Genomic DNA, 10,936 nt, shown 5'->3' with positions numbered 1-10,936 from the left:
CTCCAGCCCTACAATTCGGACTAACCAAAGATGAGCTTAATCGAGTTGGACCATTTAGCAGTGCAAAGGATCTCTGGTAAAAGTTAATCAAACTTCATGAAGGAACCTTTGATGCTAAGGTATGTAAGAAAGATTTGTTGTTAAACAAATTACATAACATCAAAATGTAGAACGGAGAATCAACAAGTCAACTACACGCCCGGATCCAAGATCTGTTGAATGGCCTCCACACGATTGGACAAAAATTGGAGAATCGTGATGTCATCAGGTACGCGTTGAATGCTTTTCTGAGGAATACCTTGTGGGCATTGATGATAGATGTTTACAAAGTATCCAAGGATCTTTCAATGATTAGATTAGATGACTTATTTTCCAATTTTGAGTTACACAAACAAATTAATGCAGGCTCGACCGAGAAAAGTATTGCGTTGGTTGCAGGTACAAGCAAGATGAAGGAAACCAGGAAGAAGTACCAGATTGAACCCAAGTCCGGAGATGAATTGGACTCAGATGAAGATGATATCACCACCAAACTAGTCAAACTAGTTTGGAAAGTACTTAAGAAGAAGAAGGTGACTCAATCGAACACGAATGTCAAGTCTGGAGTTACCTTCTATGGCTGCAACAAGAAGGGACACTACAAGCCTGACTGCCCAAACCAGAAGCAAGGAAAAAGGAAGGTGTTGAAGGCAACGTGGTCCGAGTCATCAAAAGAGTCGGGCAAAGAAGAACATAAGCAAACAAGCTTCCTCGCTCTACCGGTACAAGCGTACATTGCCAAAATCGAGTTCGAGTCCGAAACCGAGAGAGAATCAGAAACTAAGTCTGAAAGAAACCACAGATCTGTATTTGTTTTCAAAGGGCGAAACAACATTGTAAGTTCCCTAATTTCTGGTACTCAAATAGATGACTTACAAAATTTAGTTGCACATTTATTAAGAAAGCTGGCCAAATCCAATGTCCAGGTTAAGTCACTCCAAAAGGAGGTAACAACCCTTAAGGAAGCGACTAACTCGAGTTCTTTGGCTGAGCAAGTTCAGGAAGAGAATTCCAATTTAAAAACTAAGATCAAAGAAGTCAAGGACTTATTGGAACGGTTCACTTTGGGTTCCAAGAATTTTGACCTAATTCTTAGAAAACAAAGGGTCGTATACAACCGATTCGGACTTGGATATAAGGTTAAACATAAATTCAAATCTTATTTGTCTCTTTTTAATCAATCAAATAGAAACATAGTTTAAGCATGGGTCCACAAGTCTAACTTAACTAATCAAACTGAACTTGGCCAATATTAGATCCCCAAGGATAAAATCTATTACCTTGATAGATCTTATCGAGGCTATGATCCAGGGGGAGCCAATAAAAGGACCATTTTTATCATGTAATAGAATTGTCTGATCTTTGATTTATTACTTTTTATTATTCATGCTTACACTATGGTAGATAAGAACTTAGCCTTGATCTACACTTGACTAATTAGACCTAGGATTTTTCAGGAAGAAAATTAAATATTTAATTTCTTTAAAAGGTTTTATCTAGAAATGGTTGATGATCCAATACCCAAGAAGGCCTAGTGCATCACCACAGTTTGGAAGCCAATTATTGAAATAAATATTTAATTGACAAACTATTAAACCTCAGTCTAACTCAAATGTTGATCATCCTTAGATTGAAATTTAAATTGAAGATTAAATTAATAATCACACAAAACTATTAAGGTTTCCTGATTGAAAATTTAGAAAAAGGTAAGATCGACCTAGGTTTAAAGTAGTTAACCAAACCTAAATTAATTAAATTAAAGCTAACTCAATCATAATCTAATTAATTACAAAATCATAATTAATTTTAAAATCTAATTAATTACAAATGTTTAATTAATTTTAAAATCTAATTAATTACAAAATATTAATTAATTTTAAAATCTAATTAATTAAAAAACTTAATTATTTGATTATTAATTTTTAAATCATAATTAATTTTCAAATCATGATCAATTTTCAAAAATATAATTAATTTTAAAATCTTAATTAATTAATTGATTAATTCCAAATTCTAAAATTCAAACTTAAATATTCTGAAATTCAAATGAAATATTCTAAAATTCAATCTTAAATATTCTGAAATTCAAATGAAATATTCTGAAATTCAAACTTAAATATTCTAAAATTCAATTGAAATCCAAATTTAACTTAACTTATTTTTTAAATTTATTATTCTTCAATATCATAAATATTTAACTTCATCTCACATAAACTTATAAGCTAAACATGTTTAATGTTTATTTTACATACCATAACTCTAGGATACCCTAAAAAGTATTCATTAATTTTTCGCATTAATTAAGGGGGAGTGCAAAAAAGTTTAATGCATTAATTTTTAATTAAAGCATTATTTTTCAAGATTTCAAAGTTAATTTTGTAAATGTTTAAAAAGTTTAGTTTTTTTTCTATTTTTGAAAATAAACCTTATTTGAAAAAGCAAGTTCAAATATTTTTGAAAAAGTATTTTTTAAGCTATGTAGTTAAGCTAAGCTTTTATCAAAAAATTTTTTAAGCTAATTACTTAACTAAGCTTTAATCAAAATCCTTTTTAAGCTAAGTACTTAACTAAGATTTTATCAAAATCTTTAAAAAGCTGAATACTTAACTAAATGGTTAATAAAATCTTTTAAAACTATGTTTTTATCAAAGTCTTTTTAAAAGTCAAGTTTTTTTTCAGAAAACTAAAGCACTTAATAAAGTATTTTTAATTAAGCTAAGTGTTTGTCAAAGCAATTATTTTCAAAGATAAAAGTTTAGCTAAGTTTTTGTAAAAAAAATTAAGTATTTTCAAAGCATTTATAATTTAGCTAAGTGTTTTTTAAAGTAATTATTTTCAAAGCTAAGTTTAGCTAAGTTTTTTTTAAAAAGTGAACTCACTTTCAACGCTTAAAAATTAGCTAAGTTTTTTTAAGTGTTACCCTTCAAGGGGAGCTTAAAGTTAAATAGAGTAAAAACTTTTTTGTCAAACAACAAACAACCTTCTCTCCACTTATATTACTTTTTGATTTATGTCAAAGGAAGAGAGAAAAGTTAAAGTTAAGAATTAAACATAATTTTTATGAAAGGGGGAGCATAAGGGAATTTTTTTTACGAATTATTTTATTTATGATCATGCTACAATTTTTTTAATTATTATTATATTTTACTTAACTTTGAACCAGATTGTCATAATTAAAGAGGAGAGATTATTGGTGCAGAGAGCACCAAACGACCAAACTTAAGTTTTGATTATAGAAAAGGGTCAAAAGTTAAGTTGTCTTGTGATCTAGTAAGATTGATTGAGCTTGCAGAAAAATCTTAAGTTGTCATAAGCAAAAGTCCTAGTGGATTCTAGGCAGGTGGAAAACCCTAAGGGGAGGTAACCCTAGGTCCTAGAGGGCGGTAACCCTAGGTAATGGAAAGTCCTAGCTGCGGTTAAACAAGTGGAAAACCCTATGGGGTGGTAACCCTAGGTCCTAGGGGGTGGTAACCCTAGGTCCTAGGGGGTGGTAACCCTAGGTGGAAAGTCTTGGCGGGTCTAGCGCTTTGGGCAAAATCCTAGAGTCGGGAACTCTAGGTGAAAACCCAAGTGGTCGCGGACCAAGTGAAAATCTGAACGGGTCATGGAGCAGACATCCAGCATGAAGACCTGAAATCTCAAGCGCTGAGCAAAAGTCCAGTCGATCTGGAGGACCGGTCTGACAACAAGTAACTTCTCCTGAGAGGAGTAGGTGAAGACGCATTCCCCGGTAAGGGAACAATAGGCATCAGTTCGACCTAGGGTTTTCGGAGAAAATCCGAAGTCAGAACCGGACAGTCTGAAGGCTGTCAAGTTATTTATTTACATATTAATTTCTATTTGTCTAACTTTGTTTTGCAGAAAATTAACAAGTTTTGTAGGGTTGGACCTAGCCTTAATCGGTCGACCGAACATCAGGATCAGTCGACCGAACCGAGGATAGACAGAGACTTAGTCAAGCCAGGTTGATCGGATCGGATGAGGTAAAGATCATCAGCTAATCAGTCAACCAAAAGGCAGGATCGATCGACCAAATGAAGGCTCTATCCAAAGAGGCTGCATCTGGACAGAAGGTCGGGCGAGTTCAGCAGGTTCGGTCGATCGAAACTTGATCCTGAGATCAGTGGATCTGGATCATGTTTAAAGAGGCTATAAAAGGGGGTCTCGGCCAGCACTTCATGCACATCGAAAATTAAACTACTTGTGCTCCTGTGTGCTACTCTGAAACACTTCAACAACGCTCAACTATTGCTCCGACAATCGATGACTCTTTTACTTATCCTTATATTGTCGGTATGCTTTGTTTAGTTTTGTACTCGTAATTGCTTACTTGTAAAGAATTTTTGAGCTATTAGTGATTGCCCACTGAAAGCGATCAATTATCGTGGGCCTTGGAGTAAGAGTCGTCACAGGTTCCGAACCAAGTAAAAGAAATCATGTTAGCGATTGCTTTTGTGTCTTTCTTTATTCCGCTGTGTTCTTACTTTGTGTTTTTTGAGAAACGAATGAATTAGCCATGAGTGTTGTTCAACCCCCCCTCCCCTTCTAGCACGTCATCGATCCTACACTCTCTTTCTTTCTTTTGGTATGTTTTCCCTTAATGCATTCAACACAAATATTTAGGTATATAAAATCAATTGAGTGTAAAATTCCATCTGATACAAGTCGTTCAACTCTATTTCTAGAGTTGTGTCCTAAATGTTTTTTTCCATAAGGCACCTGAGTTTTCATCATTAAATTTACACTTAGTATCACATGATTTCACATTCAGAGTTTTAATATAAGAAGTATTTATATCAAGTATATATAGATTGTCATAAATTATAAGTGAACTGATTCTAACAATAGTAGAATTAATAGATAAACTGAACTGACCATTTCAAACGAATAACAATAACCTAATTTATCCAAATTTGAAATAGAAATCAAATTTTGTCTAAATGGCGATACAATAAAAGTATCTATTAAGTCTAAATAATAGCAATGCTTAATAACAATCTAAAATGTCCTATTACTTCCACTCTAGCCCCCAATTATCTAGAAAATTGGATAGACCTCAAAGTGCTTTGCGACAACATCCAGGGAATCACCAAGTCGACGATCTGATGCCTGGTAAGGAGGGACGGCGTGAAGCACATCAACAGCCTAATCTATGACGAGACGCGCAGTGTCCTCAAGATCTTCCTCAAGAATTTGTTCCCTAACACCATGACCTACACCGAAAATGCCCAAAGGAAGATTGCCAACGCTATAGATGCCATCTATCGTTGAAGAGGCAGGGAAGGACTCTCTATGATTTCAGTGGTTAATTAGACATGCCTATTTATGAGAATCATTCCAAAGTATAATGTCATAGTTAGATTGTTGTTAGAATTGATGTGTAATGTGTTTGGAATTTGATCATTTTGTCTTATATTACTAATCTGGGTTGTTAGATTTCCAACAGATGGAGGAGCACGCTCTACAGTAGCAGATGACATGCAGATGCTCTTCTGATAGTTATATAAAAACTCATGAAGGTAATGGAAAGGATTAGAAGTCTCTATAATTTAACCAGGTCTCCTTCTCCTTTTCCAGTTTCTTCTTCCTACATATCACCTCAAACAAACTCAAGCTTGAGCGTAGAAGTGGCCCGTCGGGATCTCCCCGACACTAGTTTAACTCTATGTTGACGTGCGTTTTAGAGTTTTTTTGTCATTCACACTAGCAATCTCCAAGGAATGCGTGAGTTGGATCATTCGTTAACTGGTGGCATGACCATCTATGATATTTAACCGTAACACTAAGAAAATTAAAAAAAGAAAACCTTCAATCTTAAATAAAAGTCTTCAATAAAAAAAATAGTCATATGGCATTTGGCTAAAAAACTTTTACTTAAGTAAACTCATGTAATAAATTTAATTAAAGTGACTGTGTAAATTATAAATATTAAAATACCATAATTATACATTAAAAATAATAAATAACAAGTTTTACAAATTCTTCCTACATTAATTATAACTTATATATATATATATATTTAAAAACTGGAAATGTATATTACTTAAAATAAACAATAGATATAAAAAAATACAAATTATATAAATTTAGGAGTTTTTTTTTTAAAAAATATTAACTTAAAAATATTAATTATATTTTTGTTTAAATTTTTTAAATCATTTGATTATTTGAAAGCATAAATAAACTCTCCTAAATTCAATCTATTTTTAAATTTGATGTCTGAGAAAAAATATATTTTGGTCAGGATTGATGCAAAACTTATTCTCTAAAGAATTTTGAACTTAAACTTTGTTTTTAAAAATAATAACTATATATATAATAATAACCTTTATTTTTAAAATAATTTTATATCTAAATAAATAAATGCATTTTAATAGATTATATTGGAATCCACAAAATACTTTTAAATAACTTTAAAATTATCCTAGAATATTTATTAACTATTATATATATGATCTTCTTCTTAATTTTAAATATAAATATATAGAGAAACCATCAGAATTCGCTACTAAAACTATATATATATATATATATATATATATATATATATATATATATATATATATATATAGTTTTGAATAGAACTATTGTTTTGTTTTTGCTGTTGCAGCTTATTTTATGCGCCGGATTCATTGACGTAAAAAATACCAAAGAAAACGAGTGGTATGCGGTAGGTACAGCATAAAATCAAATGCAGGAACATGAGCCTGTCGTAGTGCTGCATAGTGACCCATCTTCCTTCCAGCAATCAGAAATATGACACATTTTTCTTCTCTTTCATGGACTGCTCTTTTAACAATATCAATGTATTCTCGGACTCTCAAAATCCAATGGCCCTTTAAAAAACCCTTATAGCTTTTTTCTGTATAGTTTTTGTCTTAACACGAGCTTTCTACTTTGAATCAATATCAGTGGACAGTGCTCCCAAATATCAATTATTTCCTTTCATCTCACCTATCCCATATGAGTCAGTGCACCTCACTCGGTTGCACAATCTATATATTAATTAATCACTAACTTTTTTCCAAGGAAGATTATCCTTCCTTGTAACGTGGCAAAAAGACAACCTAACATAGACTTTTTTTTTAATGAGATATATATGTATTTATTTTTCTCTATATTTATGGAGCATGCATAAAGAGTTGTTAAAATAATTTATCTCTCTTTTTTTTAATTATATATATATATATATATATATATATATATATATATATATATATATATATATATATATATATATTAATATGATGAAATTTTATAGTCCCCATGCATGCGTCTCCTAAGATCAAAAGTCGTGCTAAACATGACTATAAGTTAAAATCAAGATAGAATAGACGTGAGTAATAAGATATTTGATTCAGTCCGAGAATTGAGATAATGAAAGTTAGGGATGTAGTAGTTCTGATGATTGGTGGTGGACTTCTCGTCAATGAAGTTTGTAATCACAGCAACTTCAGTGTCGAGTCGGGGAGGGGTTCCCTAACGATAACCCTCCGACGCTCAAGTCAAACACAGGCGATGTAGAAGAAACGAGGAAGCAAATGGTAGAGTAACTGTGGGTACAGTAAAGATTATGCATATCTCCATCGAAGCTTGGGGGTCTTTATATAGGATTCCCTGGGAGCGTGTGCACGCTCTCCGATACGAGCACGCTCCTCAAAGCATACCCTGAAGAGACGTGTCAGAAAAGTGTCTCTGACACCATATCTTAACGACCCGAGCATATCTCTAACAAGATAGCAGAAGCTTCCATTGTACGATCTTTTGCCTGACCATGCCGCTAAGCATACCGTCTGTCGGCGACACAAGTTCATAGAAGGATATCCTCTGATCCATTTTGTCTGTTACAGGCCGAGCGGGAGAGCCGCTCGGCCATCTATCGGCCGTCCGGGTGATTTTGTTCTCGGGCCGAGCGGAATGGCCGCTCGGCCAGTATCCGCTGTCCAAGCTTCGCTGCTATGTAGAACGGAGCTGTGTGTGAATGTAGTCTGCTTTGTCGTCACTGTTTTGCCGGTGTGAGTCCGAGCGAGCTTACCGTTCGGCACATACCCTGTTTGTCTAAGTGTCGGAAGCTCGGTACCTGGCCGAGTTGTGCTAACGTTTGCTTCATGTAGGCTCGGCAGTTCTTCATCTTGGCCGGAAAAGGGGGTTGCCCGATTGGACGATAATATCGGGATGTTGACCAGCTTGACTTCGACCTCCACCCTGTCATTGACCACCCTGCTGATCGGGGCCCTCCTTATCACCGGATCAGTAGCAAACTCAACTTAGAAGGGACTCAAGTCTAATAAAATCCGCTCATTAATACACTCATCCCAAAAATTCGAGTTCAACAAAGGACAAGTCAACTGTTACGCCCTAGATTTAGCTATCAATATCATCCCGAATTTGGTCCCAGCCATCGGCTTCGTCCATGTCTCGGTCCCAAATCCCAACATCCTACTATCTCAAACACAGATCCTGACATTTTTCATGTCTCAATCTCAGATCCCAACATCCTCCATGTCTCAGCTAGCATCTGATCCTGCCATTGCCTCCGACTCAGACTCAAATCCTGATATCATCCATGCCTCAGCATGGGATCCCGACATCACCCTCGGTCTGGCTCAGACTCAGATCCTGACATCATCTATGACTCGACCTTAGTCATCAACATCCTCCCTGCCTCAGTTTCGGATCCCAACATTCTCCCTGCCTCAATGTAGGATCCGACATCATCCTTTTCTCTGCCTCGGTCGTCAACTTTTGTCTACACTTAAGGCCACTTAACATGAATGTCATTTCCTCATCCGTCCTCCGATCAGACCTGTTGGAACACCAAGGTGTTTTGATGTGATCAAACAAGCTAAGTTAGGTCCTGCGTTTGTTTAACCCTTGTGTCTAAGTGTGCAGGAGCTTAGGAACACAGGAAGTCGAGCGGAAGACGCGGCTAGCGAGAAGGACGGCACGGGAGAGAGCCGACAGGCTCGGTGCGTCTGAGGGACGAGGTGTCCGCGGAAGAGTACACCGGTGGACGAGAAGAGCGTGCACGGCGCTCGAGGGACGAGAAACCGGGAAGGAAGGCTGCTCGAGGAGAAGGCCGGAACATGGGTTCGGGTGAGCCCTATTCCGGAAGGCCGAGATCACCCAAGCTAGCGGAGCCGGAGCGAACAGACCCAGACCGAGACTGGGACTTAACGGAGAAGTGATCCCGGACAAAAAGTCAACCGCAGTTGACTTTTTGCTCCGGGGCGCCCGGAGCTGTTCGGGGCGCTCGGAATGCTTCCGGGCGCCCGGAGCATGATTTTGACCAGAATCGCGATTTTCGCAATCTGACCGTTGGGGGATAAAGTTTATCCCCCCGGGGGAGCCCGGAACCACTTTCAGGCGCCCGGACCAGTACCATAAATAAAGTACTGATCCGTACATTAAAAGCAACTACTTGTAATTCAGTGTTTTCATTTGTGTTATTTCCTTCTGTGCTTTCAACGCTGTAAGAGGCTACTCCGCCCAGAGGAGAATCAATTAGTGCACCTTCTTTGCCTTGGATTAGCAATCCTCTGATTGCAAACCAAGTAATTCCTCTGTGTCTATTTTCTGTTTTAATTAGTCTCTGCCTTTTTAATTACAAGTTCTTTTAAGTTAGTTGAATATTCGAGAAGGTTTTTTTTTTTGTTTTATTTTGTAGGGCAATTCACCCCTCCCCTCTTGCCGGCCTCCAAAGGGACCAACAAGTGGTATCAGAGCAAGGCGCTTCAGGAGGACTAACCGCCGATCGAAGCAACAAAGATGGCCGGACCAAGCATTGTTCCACCAAAATTCGAGGGAAACTTCGCAGACTGGAAGCGTCGTATGGAGGTATTCCTAAAAACAGATTTTGAAATTCGGTTTATCATGAAATATGGTTTTGTAGCTCCAATAGATAAAGATGGAAAAGAAAAAGAAGAGAGCGATTGGACAAAGGAGCAGAATGAGTCAGTAGCAAACAGTCGTGCGGAACATCACCTGCTGAGCGTGTTACCGCCTCAAGAGGTCAACCGCATCGGAAACTATTCATCTGCTAAAGAACTTTGGGAGAAGTTCTTGGAACTCCACGAAGGCACGTCCGAAGCAAAGCTCGCTAGAAGGGACATCCTCCGCAACAAACTGATGAACATCCGTCTGGAGAAAGGTGAGAAAGTAGCCGGTTTACATGCAAAGGTAAAACAACTAGTTACTGGTCTCGAAAATCTTGGTGAAACGGTAACAAACCGGGACACTATACGCTACGCGCTCAACGCGTTTCCGAGAACTCCGGAATGGGCATCAATCGTCGACGCCTACTACATCTCAAAAGACCTGGAGGTAAGCACTTTAGAAGAGTTGTTTTCTACTCTTGAATTGCATGAAACCAGGTATGCAGGAACGACAAAGGATACAACCCAGACTATGGCGCTGAACGCAACCCAGAAGGATGAACTCGAGTCAGACTCCGAAGACGATCAAGAAGCATACATGGTAAGAAATTTTAAAAAGTTTTTTAGATCTAATAAATTTAAAATGCAGAATAAAAGGAATCAAAAAGGTGGAAGAAAGGTGCGGTGCTACCAGTGTCAGAAGGAGGGACACCTAAGAGAAGACTGCCCAGAACTCAAAAAGGCCAAAAGGAAGTCTCCCAAGAAACACAACCTAAAAGCAACTTGGGACGACACTTCTTCATCCGAATCAGATATGCCGGGATAGCACTAATGGCAAGCTACGATAGACAAAGTATATCAGAACCTAGCATCGATGAAGGGGGAGCGACCTCGGATGAAAGCAGTGAAGCAGGGGGAGATTCAGGCTTCAAGTCCGACATGATAAGTGAGGTATGCCTCTTACCCCCTGATCAGCTTTACTCTGGTATCAAAGCGATGATTAAATCCATGTATAAATTAGA

The sequence above is a fragment of the Zingiber officinale genome, chromosome 3A (genome assembly GCF_018446385.1).
Source record: "Zingiber officinale cultivar Zhangliang chromosome 3A, Zo_v1.1, whole genome shotgun sequence".
Classification (NCBI taxonomy): Eukaryota; Viridiplantae; Streptophyta; class Magnoliopsida; order Zingiberales; family Zingiberaceae; genus Zingiber; species Zingiber officinale.
Note: the sequence above shows the minus strand (reverse complement) of the source record.